The sequence below is a fragment of the Cherax quadricarinatus genome, chromosome 43 (genome assembly GCF_038502225.1).
Source record: "Cherax quadricarinatus isolate ZL_2023a chromosome 43, ASM3850222v1, whole genome shotgun sequence".
Classification (NCBI taxonomy): Eukaryota; Metazoa; Arthropoda; class Malacostraca; order Decapoda; family Parastacidae; genus Cherax; species Cherax quadricarinatus.
In genome coordinates, this window is record NC_091334.1 from 8498497 (window position 1) to 8515483 (window position 16987).

Consider the following 16987-nt stretch of genomic DNA (forward strand, 5'->3'; position numbering starts at 1 on the left):
ACTCAGGCAGAGACGGTTGGTAGTGAGTCATCTACTGGTACACTGGTTACTGGTAACTGGTTACTACTACTGAGACTACCACATTTACTTTGTTTCTTAAGGTGAAGTCCAGGATGTTTCCTTTATTCATGGTATAACTTAACAAATCTTTGAGGACAATTGTGTTGTAGAGGTCAGTGTTTTGCTCAGAAAGAAAATTCGAAATATTTCTTTTCATATGTCTAAAACAAGGCATATACCGCATCCAGTATTGGGCCCTTGCTCAGTCAAGACGGGACTTTCACAGATGACAAAACAAAGAAATGAGTGAGATACTAATCAGTCTAAAGATCGACAATCCAAATGATTTTTTCATGAACGAGCCTCAAAACTCCATCAGTATATGCCAGATTTCCGACATTACCCTAACTACGATAGACTTTGAGAAAGCTACTGACAACATGCAAATGCACTCAGCCCCTGGCCCAGACTCGTAGAACTCTGTGTTCATTAAGAACTGCAAGAAACCCCTTTCGCGTGGCCTAGGTATACTATGGAGAAGGAGCTTATACATGGGTGAAATTCCAGTCACTAAAAACAACGGATATAGCCCCATTCCATAAAGGTGGCAGCAAAGCATTAGCTAAGAACTCTAGACCAATAGCTCTAACGTCCCACATAAAAATTTTTTCGAAAGAGTGCTAAGAAGCACAAATGGATTCCCAAAAACTGCACAGTCTAGGGCAACATGGGTTCAGAGCAGGTCGCTCCTGCCTCTCACAACTACTGGATCACTATGATATGGTCTTGGATGCATTAGAAGAAAAACAGAATGCAGATGTAATATACATACTTTGTAAAAGCCTTTGACAAATGCGATCATGGGGTAATAGCGCACAGAATACGTGCTAAAGGAATAACTGACAAAGTGGGGAGATGGATCTTCAACTTTCTAACAAATCGAACACCAAGAGTAGTGGTAAACAGAGTTAAATCGGAAGCTTCCATAGTGAAGAGCTCTGTTCCACAAGACACAGTACTCGCCCCCGTCGTGTTCCTCATCCTCATATCAGACATAGACAGAGATGTAACCCACAGCACCATGTCATCTTTTGCAGACGATGCTAGGATCTGCATGAGACTATCATTTGTTGAGGACACGGTCAACCTCCAAAAAGATATACTGTAAACCAACTTTTCCAATGGGCAACGGAAAACAATATGATGTTCAATGAAGGCACATTCCATCTACTCCGTTATGGAAAACTGGAAGAGATAATAATTAGAACTGAGTATACTACAAACTCGGATCATACAATAGAGCGAGAAAATAATGAGGCATCTGGGAGTGGTACTGTCTGAGGATCTCACCTTCAAGGATCACAACAGTGCCACGATCATAACTGCAAAGAAAATGATAGAATGAATAATGAGAACGTTCAAAACAAGAGGTACCAAGCCATTGATGATCCTTTTCAAATCACCTGTTCTCTCTAGGCTGGAATACAGCTGTACATTAACATCTCCGTTCAAAGCAGATGAAATTGCAGATCTAAAGAGTGTACACACAACCTTTACTGCATATATAAGTTCCATCAAACACCTCAACTACTGGGAACGCTTGGAAACACTTGACTTGTACTCGCTGGAACACAGACGAGAGATATATATCATAATCTACACTTGGAAAATCCTAGAAGGAATGGTTCTAATGCCAGTAGTGTAAATTTGTCATAAGGGTTCGGTAGTGATAGATTTGGAGAATGAATACACTCCATGGATGTCTTGGTAGCGTATATTAATATGATATGAGTAGCGCCAGAGCCTGTCCTCGCTCTACTCTGTCTTGGGTTCAACTGCCTGCCCAGTGCCTGGAGGGCACGGAGAGCTCGTGACATCATACTAGGTCACCAGTGAGTCACTAACTGTCGGTGAATCACTAAGGGTCTTAATATTGGGATGCAGTGACTGTAACGGTTACTGGTGTGCTAGCTGGACAGGGAAGCTTGCAAAATATAGCTGGGAATAACTGAACAAGTATATCACATAGGGAAGCAGTAACACTACTAACACTAAATCTGCACACAGAAATCACTCTCTACGAAAGTAAAAGACTTGGAAGGCGGTGTAAAATACCCACAATGAAAAGTAGGGGCGCCATTGGTACGCTAAGAGAAAACACCATAAGTGTCTGGGACCCAAGACTGTTCATCAGCCTCCCACCATGCATAAGGGGAATTACCAATAGGCCCCTAGTTGTCTTTAAGAGGGAGCTGGACAGATACTTAAAGTCGGTGCCAGATCAACCTGGCTGTGGCTCGTATGTTGGACTATGTGCAGCCAGCAGTAACAGCCTGGTTGATAAGGCCCCGATCCACCGGGAGGCCTGGTCGTGGACCAGGCCACGAGGGCGTTGATCCCCAGAATACCCTCCAGGTAGGATCTCCGAACCTATAGGAATTATGATAAAGTTCCCTGTATTTTCTAGACTTCTACTATGAAGGTAGTGGCTGTACTTTCTCCTTCACTACAGTAGTGGAGGTAAGTATCAGCCACTGTAGATGCACAAGTATAGTCCTAGACCATAAACTTACCTTCTGTCCAGGGTAAAAATGGTAACTACATCTGCATTTTTTTTGCTGTTATTTGATCTGTATAGTTGTGTTGCCTGCCTTAATGCTGGGCCTCGTTTGGGCTCTGGCAAGACCTCTCCATATTGTCATCTTTAGAGTTTTCCGCTGATTTACAACAAGACCATTGGTATCCATATAGGGGCGTGTATATATTTCAAAGACATATTGTATCGGGGAAAGTATGTAATACCGAAAGTTATGTAACTGAAGAAGCAAATGTGGGCGAAACGTATCCGCACTGGAGTTTCCTGTAAGTTCGTTTTATCTGTGTATATATTGCGATATTAAATGCTGAATATATAGTTTAAAAATATATGGTACACTAAAGTTTGTGTACCCACCTGTATATGTGTTAGGCGTCGAGTCTCAGCTCCTGGCCCAGGGGTATGTGTGCGCGCGCGTGCATGCATTCGTGTGTCATGACTGAAAGTTTAACAGTTGAGTGTGGTGGCGTGAGTGGTGTTACTGGAGCGAGGGACTCTTGTAATGTCTCATTATGTAAATGTGTCAGTGCGGAGAATCGGTGCTCGCCAGTATGGCTAATTGTTATGCGAAGGAGGGAAGATGGGAAGGAAGGAGAGGGAGAGGAGTAGTGACAAAAAGAGTAAAACACTGTCACTCCCTTTTTCTCCTTTCCTCTTATCTTCTCTTCTCTCTCCCATGTCCTCCCATGCATTTACTTTGTACCACCTCAATGGCTAGTTTATTGCACACTCGCAGTTCATTCTGTGAGTGGTTGTGCTAAACAGCAGTATTACAGAGGTCACAGTGACCTTTGTTACATACCGTACTCTAGTTACATCTTTTAAAATGTTAGTCATCATGTATGTTACGTTTCACATATTTGGTTCTACATAATACACTAAGTAGATAGTCTCAATATAATTCTAGTATCATATTACCACTAAAATCATTAGTTATTATTAGGTTACAGTCATCTTATAACAGTGCATTCGCGAGCCGGTGCAAAATGTGGATACAGTCTCAAGATTCCAGATACCTTATTAATTATGAAGTGATTTACCATTTCCTGTAAGGTTTGTTTGGAAATATCTCTAAATAGTTGGATGTTTGGACACTTGAGACACCGTACATATAATGTTCTGGTCTGTGACTCTGTCTTTATCCACATATTTCACGTTTTATGTCATTAACATATACTGAAACTTGTACTGCCAGAGATTCTTGGTAGCTAAGCCATAGTCTAACAGTGACATCGTCTTATAGTCTATTATTCTTGCTACTTTCTTCGTGGTCATGTTTTGTTTGACACACATCCTTACGATGGTAAGTGGATCTCTTAGTTCCTATATGTACTGGGAACATTTAAAGCAGGTGAGAAACATAACTTATAATTTACACCTGGAAAGTCCTGGAGGGATTGGTCCCGAATCTGGATACACAAATCACTCCTCGGAAAGCAAGAGGCTCGGCAGACGATGTAAAATGAAAGAGGTGACGAAGCTGACCTAACCCAAGTCTTCAAGCATCCAGGGAGTCCCACACTCAATTTTTATGACACAACTTATCCCATTTAATTTTATGGCAACCTTATCTCTCTCTCTCTCTCTCTCTCTCTCTCTCTCTCTCATACCATGGTGTATATAATTTACAGAATTAAGTATTTACACCTGCATTATGCTGCTGCCACAGTAATTCGTGGGTACTGAGGGTAAGTTCCTACAAGGATGTGTTATTGAATATAAAGGCATGTGACAAATGTATTCATGTCCCATCATATAGTTCCTTTCTCTTCTTTTTCCTTGATCTACACACAGCGTTCCTTCGATGCCTCCTTCACGTTACGTAATTCCGTTCTCCTCCTTATTCTTTATCGTCTTCCTCTTACTTTCTCTGATTTTACCTTCTCTAGTCTTCTTTTCTCTCGTCTCCTCCGTTCTTGCACCTTGCAGTTTCCATTCTCCAGTATTTCTCCCTGGATTGTGCGGGTTCATACTAGCCGCCTCAGTGTTTTTATCTTTTCACACCAAGTTCATTTTCCCTCTTCTCCCTCTCATCCTACTCTTAGAGGGAGCGATAAAGAAAGAGGGAAGAGTAGAGGAATAGGAGGGCAAGAGGGAGGCATTCAGGGAGAGGAGATAAACATGAGGGATAGGTGGGATAGAGGGAGGGAAGGAGGGTGGAGAAGTACATATTAGTGGGATCAATAAGTGATTCAGCAGACGCCATTACCACTCTTCCTCATCACTTTTCCTCACCCGTGGTCACTCTTACTGGTACTCTGCGCGCGCGCGCGCGCGGGTGCATGTTTACCTAGTCACGTTTGCACGCGTTGATTCATTGCTCTTGGCCCTGCCTCATAACTCTAGTCAACTAATTTCACCTTATTTCAGTCCCTATTTTATATATATATATATATATATATATATATATATATATATATATATATATATATATATATATATATATATATATATATATATATAAAATGTCGTGCCGAATAGGCAGAACTTGCGATCTTGGCTTAAATAGCAACGCTCATCTTGCCATATAGGACAAGTGAAAATTTGTGTATGCAATAATTCCGCCAAAATCATTCTGAACCTAACGAAAAAAATATATTTGATTGTGTTTGTTTAGTACTAAATTATTGTAAACGTATTTAAAATATATTTAGTTGGGTTAGGCTAAAATAAATTGCACTTGTTATAATAAGGTTAGGTAAGTTTTCTAAGATTCTTTTGGTGCAAAATTAAAAATTTTTACATTAACATTAATGAAAAAATATATCTTTAAACGTATAAGAGAAAATTTCAGAAAGGACTTAATTTTAAATGAGTTCTTGCTAATTGACCAGTTTTACATATTCGGCACGACTCAGACACACACACACACACACACACACACACACACACACACACACACACACACACACACACACACACACACACACACACACACACACACACACACACACACACACACACACACATATATATATATATATATATATATATATATATATATATATATATATATATATATATATATATATATATATGTAAATATAAATAATTTTTTTTTTAAATCCTGGCAACATGCCAGGTTACAGCCTGGTCACAGACCGGGCCGCGGGGGCGTTGACCCCCGAAACCCTCTCCAGGTATACATGCTGGGCTGGGATGGTAGAAAAGCTCTCGAAACGACCATAGGCATACCACCAAGTGCATTTCTCTTACTTTCCAAAGACTAAACAAATTGCATCCTAAGCCTGGCTGATCAGGAACTGATTTGAGGAACTTATCAAGTTCGCTCTTGAAGATCCCAATGGAAATAAGTCACTCTGTCTGACTTTTTTGGGTTATCCCAGGTTCTCTACACATATGCTGCTATGTATGATAATTCTATGTAACTGTATTTGTGTATACCTGAATAAACTTACTTACTTAAGACAGCTGAGGAGGGGGGGGGGGTGTTGGTGACTTTCCCATGCTTGAATGGAGGGTGTTGAGTCTTGGTTCCTTTTCACTTGTTAAGTTGTTTCTTCGTCTCCTCATGACACCCCTGCTTTTCATTGAGAATTTTGCGCCTGCCGAGCCTCTGTCGGTTTGCGAATTTAAGACCAATTCCTCCAGAATTTTCTGTTTATAAATTATATCTGTTTTGCCTACATTCCAGGGAATACAGTTCAACGGACTTCAAACGTGACTGAAGTTGTGCGAGCGGCGACGGTTCTCTGTACATTATCTGGAACTGCGATTTTGCCTGCCTTGAGAAGCACTGTTAGTGAACAGCAATATTCTGGTCTAGAGAGGACAAATGACTTAGAGTATCATCACTGGCTTGGTATCTCTTTGTTCTGTAGGTCCTTGTTATCCGTCCTATCATTTATCTTGTGATGGTGATTGTTCAATTGTTGAGATCCTTGAAGGTGAGACTTTATTACTCCAGAGTCCCTCACAGTCCTCGTCTACTCCATTATTTAGTTTCAGTTTATTGTATACTTCGTTGCATTTATTTCCTTCATTTTCCCATAGCCGGAATAACAGAAAATTTTAAAAGCTCTCTTGATCAAGGCACAGTACTCGCCCCAATTCTCATTCATACATCAGACCCAGAGAGACGTAACTTATAACAGTCTTATTATTCCTTGCAGACGATACTAGAATTTGTATAAGTGGCATTCCTCGAGGACACAGCAGACCTCCAAGCTGATATTAACCAGGTCTTCCAGCGGGTCTGAGACACACTGGAAGACCTGGTTAATATTAGCTTGGAGGGTCATTGTGTCCTCGAGGAATGCCACTCATACTAATTCTAGTATCGTCTGCAAGGGATAATAAGACTGTTATGAGTGCTGATGACGGTCCGCTGGCCGTCAGAAGCAACATAACCAATCAGATATACACGATATCAGTGGCGGTACAAGGTACTGAACAATATCAGTGGCAGTGCAAGGTGCTGAACAATATCAGTGGCAGTGCAAGGTGCTGAACAATATCAGTGACAGTGCTAAGTGCTGAACAATATCAGTGGCAGTGCAAGGTGCTGAACAATATCAGTGACAGTGCTAGGTGCTGAACAATATCAGTGACAGTGCTAGGTGCTGAACAATATCAGTGGCAGTACAAGGTGCTGAACAATATCAGTGGCAGTGCTAGGTGCTGAACAATATCAGTGGCAGTGCAAGGTGCTGAACAATATCAGTGGCAGTGCAAGGTGCTGAACAATATCAGTGGCAGTGCTAGGTGCTGAACAATATCAGTGGCAGTACAAGGTGCTGAACAATATCAGTGGCAGTGCAAGGTGCTGAACAATATCAGTGGCAGTGCAAGGTGCTGAACAATATCAGTGACAGTGCTAAGTGCTGAACAATATCAGTGGCAGTGCAAGGTGCTGAACAATATCAGTGACAGTGCTAGGTGCTGAACAATATCAGTGACAGTGCTAGGTGCTGAACAATATCAGTGGCAGTACAAGGTGCTGAACAATATCAGTGGCAGTGCTAGGTGCTGAACAATATCAGTGGCAGTGCAAGGTGCTGAACAATATCAGTGACAGTGCTAGGTGCTGAACAATATCAGTGGCAGTGCAAGGTGCTGAACAATATCAGTGGCGGTACAAGGTGCTGGGCAATATCAGTGGCAGTACAAGGTGCTGGACAATATCAGTGGCGGTACAAGGTGCTGGCACAATATCAGTGGCAGTACAAGGTTCTGGACAATATCAGTGGCGGTACAAGGTGCTGGCACAATATCAGTGGCGGTACAAGGTGCTGGACAATATCAGTGGCGGTACAAGGTGCTGGACAATATCAATGGCGGTACAAGGTGCTGGACAATATCAGTGGCGGTACAAGGTGCTGGACAATATCAGTGGCAGTACAAGGTGCTGAACAATATCAGTGGCGGTACAAGGTGCTGGACAATATCAATGGCGGTACAAGGTGCTGGACAATATCAGTGGCGGTACAAGGTGCTGGCACAATATCAGTGGCGGTACAAGGTGCTGAACAATATCAGTGGCGGTACAAGGTGCTGGCACAATATCAGTGGCGGTACAAGGTGCTGGCACAATATCAGTGGCGGTACAAGGTGCTGGCACAATATCAGTGGCGGTACAAGGTGCTGCACGATAAGGGAGGCTGGACAGTCCACTCGCTCCTCGGGGCATTCTCCTTGTTAACTTTTTATAACTGGTTAATGTGGGTTAATTTACAGTATACCTGGAGAGGGTTTCGGGGGTCAACGCCCCCGCGGCCCGGTCTGAGACCAGGCCTTCTGGTGGATCAGGGTTTGATCAACCAGGCTGTTACTGCTGGCTGCACGCAAACTGACGTACGAACCACACCCCGGCTGGTCAGGTACTAACTTTAGGTGTCTGTCCAGCGTCTTCTTGAAGACAGCCAGGGGTCTACTGGTAATCTCCCTTATAAGAACATAAGAACATAAGAACGAAGGAACACTGCAGAAGGCCTACTGGCCCATGCGAGGCAGGTCCAAGTCTCCTACCGGCTTAAGCCAATGCACCCAACCTAGTCAGGTCAGGTCACATTGACTTAAGGGAGGAACACGGCAACCGACCTGGTAGCACAAGCTATCAGGTCTAACTCACACCCACCCACATCCACTCATGTATTTATCCAACCTATTTTTAAAGCTACACAACGTTCTGGCCTCTATAACGGTACTTGGGAGTTTGTTCCACTCATCCACAACTCTATTACCAAACCAGTACTTTCCTATATCCTTCCTGAATCTGAATTTTTCCAACTTAAAACCATTGCTGCGAGTCCTGTCTAGGCTAGATATTTTCAGCACACTATTTACATCCCCTTTATTTATTCCTGTCTTCCATTTATACACCTCAATCATATCCCCCCTAATTCTACGTCTTTCTAGAGAGTGCAGATTCAGGGCCCTTAGTCTATCCTCATAGGGAAGGTTTCTGATACATGGGATCAACTTTGTCATCCTCCTTTGTACATTTTCCAGAGAATTTATATCCATTCTGTAATAAGGTGACCAAAACTGTGCAGCATAATCTAAATGAGGCCTAACCAAGGATGTATAGAGTTGAAGAACAACCTGAGGACTCCTATTATTTATGCTTCTTGATATGAAGCCAAGGATTCTATTAGCTTTATTGCGAACACTTATGCACTGTTGTCTTGGTTTCAGATTACTGCTAACCAGAACTCCTAAATCTTTTTCGCAATCCGTAATATTAAGATCTACATTATTTAGTTTATATGTGGCATGGTTATTGTCCTGTCCAACATTTAGAACTTTGCATTTGTCTATATTAAACTGCATCTGCCACTTCTCCGACCACTGCATCAGTCTATTCAAATCTTCCTGGAGTGCTCGAATGTCCTCGTCAGAATGAATTCGACGGCCTATTTTGGTGTCATCGGCAAACTTGCCGATGTCGCTCTTTATGCCCTCATCTATGTCGTTTATGTAGATTGTGAACAGCAGGGGGCCCAACACTGACCCCTGTGGAACACCGCTCGTGACACTTCCCCACTCTGATTTCTCCCCATTTATGCAAACTCTCTGCTGCCTATTTGTCAACCATGCCTCTATCCAGGAAAAAATTTCTCCTCCTATTCCATGTGCTTTAATTTTCCTCAATAGTCTCTGATGTGGGACCCTGTCAAAAGCCTTACTGAAGTCCATATACACAATATCATATTCATTACCATGATCTACCTCCTCAAATACCTTAGTGAAAAAAGTTAATAAATTCGTAAGGCAGGAACGCCCCTTTGTAAAACCATGCTGAGATTCGTTGATTAATTTATGCTTTTCAAGGTGGCTACGAACTGCCTCGGCAATTATTGATTCCATAAATTTTCCCACTATGGAGGTTAGGCTTATTGGTCTATAGTTCGAAGCTAAGGACCTGTCACCTGTTTTGAAAATAGGTATCACATTTGCCATTTTCCACTTATCTGGCACCATGCCAGTTTGTAGTGATATGTTGAAAAGATTAGCCAAAGGTGTGCTAAGCTCCTCTTTACATTCCTTTAGAACCCTTGCATACAGTTCATCAGGGCCTGGGGATTTGTTAGGTTTTAATTTATCTATTTGCCTAAGGACCATGTCACTTGTGACCCTAATAGTGCACAGTTTATTATCGTCCTGTTCTACATAATTTATCATTACTGGAATATCGCTGGTATCCTCCTGTGTAAAAACTGAGAGGAAGTATGTGTTAAAAATTCTACACATTTCCTTATCACTGTCAGTGAGCTGACCCGAGGAACTTTTGAGTGGGCCTATCTTGTCCCTGATCTTACTTCTGTATACCTGAAAGAATCCTTTTGGGTTAGTCTTCGATTCTCTTGCAACTTTAACCTCATAATCTCTTTTTGCTTTTCTAATTCCCTTTTTTATTTCTCTCTTTAACTGAATATATCGATTTCTCAATTGCCCCTCTCCTCTTTTGATTTGCCTATATATGCCTCTCTTTTGACCAATCAGATATTTTAATCTATGGTTCATCCATTTAGGATCATTTTTGTTTGATCTGATTTCCCTATTTGGAACATAATTTGACTGAGCAGCTAGAACTATGCCCTGGAAAGCATCATATCGGCAACCATCACCACCTACCTGACCCTTAGTCAGGTCATTCCAGTTCAGCCCACCTAAGTAATTTTTCAGTCGTATGAAATCAGCCAAGCGAAAGTCAGGGACGGAGACTTGATTGCCATTATTAGGGGAATTCCATGATATATTAAAACTGAGTGATTTGTGATCACTTTCCCCAAGCTCATCATTAACCTCAAGATTATTAATTAGTGTTTCCCTACTGGCAAGAACCAAGTCAAGGAGGTTATTTCCCCTAGTTGGCTCTGTCACAAACTGTTTTAAAAAACAATCCTGGATCGTATCAAGAAAGTCACCTGACTCTAAATTTCCTGTCAAATTGCTCCAGTCAATCTGTCTATAGTTGAAATCTCCCATTAGCACAACATTTTCGTATGTAGATGCCTTACGAATTTCGTCCCATAGACGTTTACTGCACTCCCTATCAAGATTTGGGGCCCTGTAAATCACACCCAAAATTAGTTTTTCTCGGCCCTTGAGAAGCTGTAACCAAACAGATTCAGTGGCTGACGCTTCTAATTTAATATCTTGTCTAACACAACAATTTAAATTGTCTCTGACATACATCGCTACTCCACCACCTTTCCTGTTGACCCTGTCAGTGTGGAATAATTTATAGCCTTGTATGTGACATTCAGAGGGCATCTCTCTATCTTTCAGATTGAGCCAGGTCTCTGTTATAGCAATAATATCTATGTTTCCTGCACTTGCAATTAATCTTAGCTCATCTATCTTATTTCTTACACTCCTGCTATTAGTATAGTAAACCTTAAGGGAGCTAGTCCCTTGCTGCCCTCTGCTGTCCCCCTTTGTTTGCTGACCTGATCTATTGTCTTTATTTATAACTTCATGCTGAATGCCTTTTATACATGTGTGCTGGGAGGCAGTTGAACAGTCTTGGGCCCTTGACACTTGTTGTGTTGTCTCTCAGTGTACTCGTGGCGCCCCTGCTTTTCATTGGGGGAATGTTGCATCTCCTGCAGAGTCTTTTGCTTTCATAGGGAGTGATTTTCGTGTGCAAGTTTGGTACTAATCCCTTTAGGATTTTCCAAGTGTATATTATTATGTCTCTCTCTCACCTGCGTCCCAAGGAATACAAATCAAGGGAGTTCAACCGTTTCCAGTAATTTAGTGATTTATCGTACTTACGTGTACCGTGAAAGTTCTTTGTACACTCTCTAGGTCAGCAATTTCTCCTGCCTTGAAGGGGACAGTTAGTGTACAGCAGTATTCCATCCTAGAGAAAGCAAGCGATTTGAAGAGAATCATAATAATGAAGCAGTAAAATAAATAAATAATAATCTTTATTTCTATAATTACATGATACAACTTATACAGACCATAGCTGATAATAATATCATAACCTAAGCTATAACGTACATGTCGGAACACCAACAGTGTTCTCGGAATAAAGAAGTTGCTTTTCCTATTATCTTTTTCATTATCGTTTATAATCGCACGTTGTTTTTAGACACGTTAGTGTGTGTCGGCGTGTATATCAATATTATTGACGTGGTGTATTCTTGAGGGGTAGCACCGGGGGTCGATCACCCCCCCCCCTTCTCTCCCTCAGCTTCCTCTCCCCCTCCCTTACAGAAGCATGACGTCAACAGGGGAAGGAGGGGGAGAAGGCAGTTGGTGGGTCACTACCCCCCACTGGTGTTTTCCCTACCAGCAGTGACAACACCAGCCAGGATATCCCTTCGTTAGTCTCTTACATGTCTCTTCCAGTACAAACCTCGCTCACTTCTACCTCACACCCTCACTCAGTCCTGCCCTCACATCCTCACTCAGTCCTGCCCTCACATCCTCACTCAGTCCTGCCCTCACATCCTCACTCATTCTGCCCTCACTCCCTCACTCAGTCCTGCCCTCACACCTTCACTCAGTCCTGCCCTCACACCCTCACTCAGTCCTGCCCTCACACCCTCACTCAGTCCTGCCCTCACACCCTCACTCAGTCCTGCCCTCACACCCCCAGTCCTGCCCTCACACCCTCACTCAGTCCTTCTCTCACACCCTCACTCAGTCCTGCCCTCACACCCTCACTCAGTCCTCCCCTCACACCCTCCCCCAGTCCTGCCCTCACACCCTCACTCAGTCCTGCCCTCACACCCTCACTCAGTCCTGCCCTCACACCCTCAGTCCTGCCCTCACACCCTCACTCAGTCCTGCCCTCAAACCCTCACTCAGTCCTCCCCTCACACCCTCACTCAGTCCTGTCCTCACACCCTCACTCATTCCTGCTCTCACACCCTCACTCAGTCCTGTCCTAACACCCTCAGTCCTGCCCTCACACCCTCACTCAGTCTTGCCCTCACACCCTCACTCAGTCCTGCCCTCACACCCTCACTCAGTCCTGCCCTCACACCCTCACTCAGTCCTGCCCTCACACCCTCACTCAGTCCTGCCCTCACACCCTCACTCAGTCCTGCCCTCACACCCTCACTCAGTCCTGCCCTCATACCCTCACTCAGTCCTGCCCTCACCCCCTCACTCAGTCCTGCCTTCACACACTCACTTGATCCTGCCCTCACACCCTCACTCAGTCCTGCCCTCACACCCTCACTCAGTCCTGCCCTCACACCCTCAGTCCTGCCCTCACACCCTCACTCAGTCCTGCCCTCATACCCTCACTCAGTCCTGCCCTCACCCCCTCACTCAGTCCTGCCCTCACACCCTCACTTGATCCTGCCCTCACACCCTCACTCAGTCCAGCCCTCACACCCTCACTCAGTCCTGCCCTCACACCCTCACTCAGTCCTGCCCTCACACCCTCACTCAGTCCTTCCCCCACACCCTCAGTCCTGCCCTCACACCCTCACTCAGTCCTACCCTCACTCAGTCCTGCCCTAACACCCTCACTCAGTCCTTTCCTCCCACCCTCACTCAGTCCTGCCCTCACACCCTCACTCAGTCCTTCTCTCACACCCTCACTCAGTCCTGCCCTCACACCCTCACTCAGTCCTGCCCTCACACCCTCCCCCAGTCCTGCCCTCACACCCTCACTCATTCTGCCCTCACACCCTCACTCAGTCCTGCCCTCACACCCTCCGTCCTGCCCCTCACACCCTCACACAGTCCTGCCCTCAAACCCTCACTCAGTCCTGCCCTCACACCCTCACTCAGTCCTGCCCTCACACCCTCACTCATTCCTGCTCTCACACCCTCACTCAGTCCTGTCCTCACACCCTCAGTCCTGCCCTCACACCCTCACTCAGTCTTGCCCTCACACCCTCACTCAGTCCTGCCCTCACACCCTCACTCAGTCCTGCCCTCACACCCTCACTCAGTCCTGCCCTCACACCCTCACTCAGTCCTGCCCTCATACCCTCACTCAGTCCTGCCCTCACCCCCTCACTCAGTCCTGCCTTCACACACTCACTTGATCCTGTCCTCACACCCTCACTCAGTCCTGCCCTCACACCCTCACTCAGTCCTGCCCTCACACCCTCAGTCCTGCCCTCACACCCTCACTCAGTCCTGCCCTCATACCCTCACTCAGTCCTGCCCTCACCCCCTCACTCAGTCCTGCCCTCACACCCTCACTTGATCCTGCCCTCACACCCTCACTCAGTCCTGCCCTCACACCCTCACTCAGTCCTGCCCTCACACCCTCACTCAGTCCTGCCCTCACACCCTCACTCAGTCCTGCCCTCATACCCTCACTCAGTCCTGCCCTCACCCCCTCACTCAGTCCTGCCCTCACACCCTCACTTGATCCTGCCCTCACACCCTCACTCAGTCCTGCCCTCACACCTTCACTCAGTCCTGCCCTCACACCCTCACTTGATCCTGCCCTCACACCCTCACTCAGTCCTGCCCTCACACCCTCATTCTGTCCTGCCCTAACACCCTCACTCAGTCCTGCCCTCACACCCTCACTCAGTCCTGCCCTCACACCCTCACTCAGTCCTGCCCTCACACCCTCACTCAGTCCTGCCCTCACACCCTCACTCAGTCCTGCCCTCACACCCTCACTCAGTCCTTCCCCCACACCCTCAGTCCTGCCCTCACACCCTCACTCAGTCCTACCCTCACTCAGTCCTGCCCTCACACCCTCACTCAGTCCTTTCCTCCCACCCTCACTCAGTCCTGCCCTCACACCCTCAATCAGTCCTGCCATCACACCTTCACTCAGTCCTGCCCTCACACCCTCACTCAGTCCTTTCCTCCCACCCTCACTCAGTCCTGCCCTCACACCCTCAATCAGTCCTGCCCTCACACCCTCACTCAGTTCTGCCCTCACACCCTCAATCAGTCCTGCCATCACACCCTCACTCAGTCCTGCCCTCACACCCTCACTCAGTCCTGCCCTCACACCCTCACTCAGTCCTACCCTCACTCAGTCCTGCCCTCACACCCTCACTCAGTCCTTTCCTCCCACCCTCACTCAGTCCTGCCCTCACACCCTCAATCAGTCCTGCCATCACACCTTCACTCAGTCCTGCCCTCACACCCTCACTCAGTCCTTTCCTCCCACCCTCACTCGGTTCTGCCCTCACACCCTCACTCAGTCCTTTCCTCACACCCTCACTCAGTCCTGCCTTCACACCCTCAATCAGTCCTGCCATCACACCCTCACTCAGTCCTGCCCTCACACCCTCACTCAGTCCTGCCCTCACACCCTCACTCAGTCCTGCCCTCACACCCTCACTCAGTCCTGCCCTCACACCCTCACTCAGTCCTGCCCTCACCCTCACTCCTACCCTCACCCTCAATCAGTCCTGCCCTCACACCCTCACTCAGTCCTGCCCTCACACCCTCAATCAGTCCAGCCCTCACACCTTCACTCAGTCCTGCCCTCACACCCTACTCAGTCCTGCCCTCACCCTCAATCAGTCCTGCCCTCACACCCTCACTCAGTCCTGCCCTCACACCCTCATTTGATACTGCTCTCACACCCTCACTTGATCCTGCCCTCACACCCTCACTTGATCCTGCCCTCACACCCTCACTTGATCCTGCCCTCACACCCTCAATCAATCCCGCCCCTCGCCTAACTTAATCCTGCCATCAGCATCCTCACTCAGTCCTGCCCTCACCCTCAATCAGTCCTGCCCTCACACCCTCACTTGATCCTGCCCTCACACCCTCACTTGATCCTGCCCTCACACCCTCACTCAGTCCTGCCCTCCCACCCTCACTCAGTCCTGCCGTCACCCTCAATCAGTCCTGCCCTCACACCCTCACTCAGTCCTACCCTCACCCTCACTCAGTCCTGCCCTCACACCCTCACTCAGTCCTGCCCTCACACCCTCACTCAGTCCTGCCCTCACACCCTCACTCAGTCCTGCCCTCACACCCTCACTCAGTCCTGCCCTCACTCCCTCACTCACTCCTTCCCCCACACCCTCAGTCCTGCCCTCACACCCTCACTCAGTCCTACCCTCACACCCTCACTCAGTTCTGCCCTCACACCCTCAGTCCTTTCCTCACACCCTCACTCAGTCCTGCCCTCACACCCTCAATCAGTCCTGCCATCACACCCTCACTCAGTCCTGCCCTCACACCCTCACTCAGTCCTGCCCTCACACCCTCACTCAGTCCTGCCCTCACACCCTCACTCAGTCCTGCCCTCACACCCTCACTCAGTCCTGCCCTCACACCCTCACTCCTACCCTCACCCTCAATCAGTCCTGCCATCACACCCTCACTCAGTCCTGCCCTCACACCCTCACTCAGTCCTGCCCTCACACCCTCACTCAGTCCAGCCCTCACACCTTCACTCAGTCCTGCCCTCATACCCTACTCAGTCCTGCCCTCACCCTCAATCAGTCCTGCCCTCACACCCTCACTCAGTCCTGCCCTCACACCCTCACTCAGTCCTCCCCTCACCCTCAATCAGTCCTTCCCTCACACCCTCACTTGTTCCTGCCCTCACACCCTCACTTGATCCTGCCCTCACACCCTCACTTGATCCTGCCCTCACACCCTCACTTGATCCTGCCCTCACACCCTCACTTGATCTTGCCCTCACACCCTCACTCAGTCCTGCCCTCACACCCTCACTCCTACCCTCACCCTCAATCAGTCCTGCCCTCACACCCTCACTCAGTCCTGCCCTCACACCCTCAATCAGTCCTGCCCTCACACCTTCACTCAGTCGTGCCCTCACACCCTCACTCAGTCCTGCCCTCAATCAGTCCTGCCCTCACACCCTCACTCAGTCCTGCCCTCACACCCTCACTCAGTCCTGCCCTCACCCTCAATCAGTCCTGCCCTCACACCCTCACTTGATCCTGCCCTCACACCCTCACTTGATCCTGCCCTCACACCCTCACTTGATCCTGCCCT

The 16987-nt window shown here is 46.9% G+C and overlaps 1 protein-coding gene across 1 annotated transcript in view; it reads left to right on the forward strand.

Moving 5' to 3' along the window:
• The window catches only part of LOC128694234 (protein phosphatase 1-binding protein bifocal), an 86617-nt gene that overhangs the window by 23727 nt on the left and 45903 nt on the right, over nt 1-16987 (forward strand). The window lies entirely within an intron of this gene.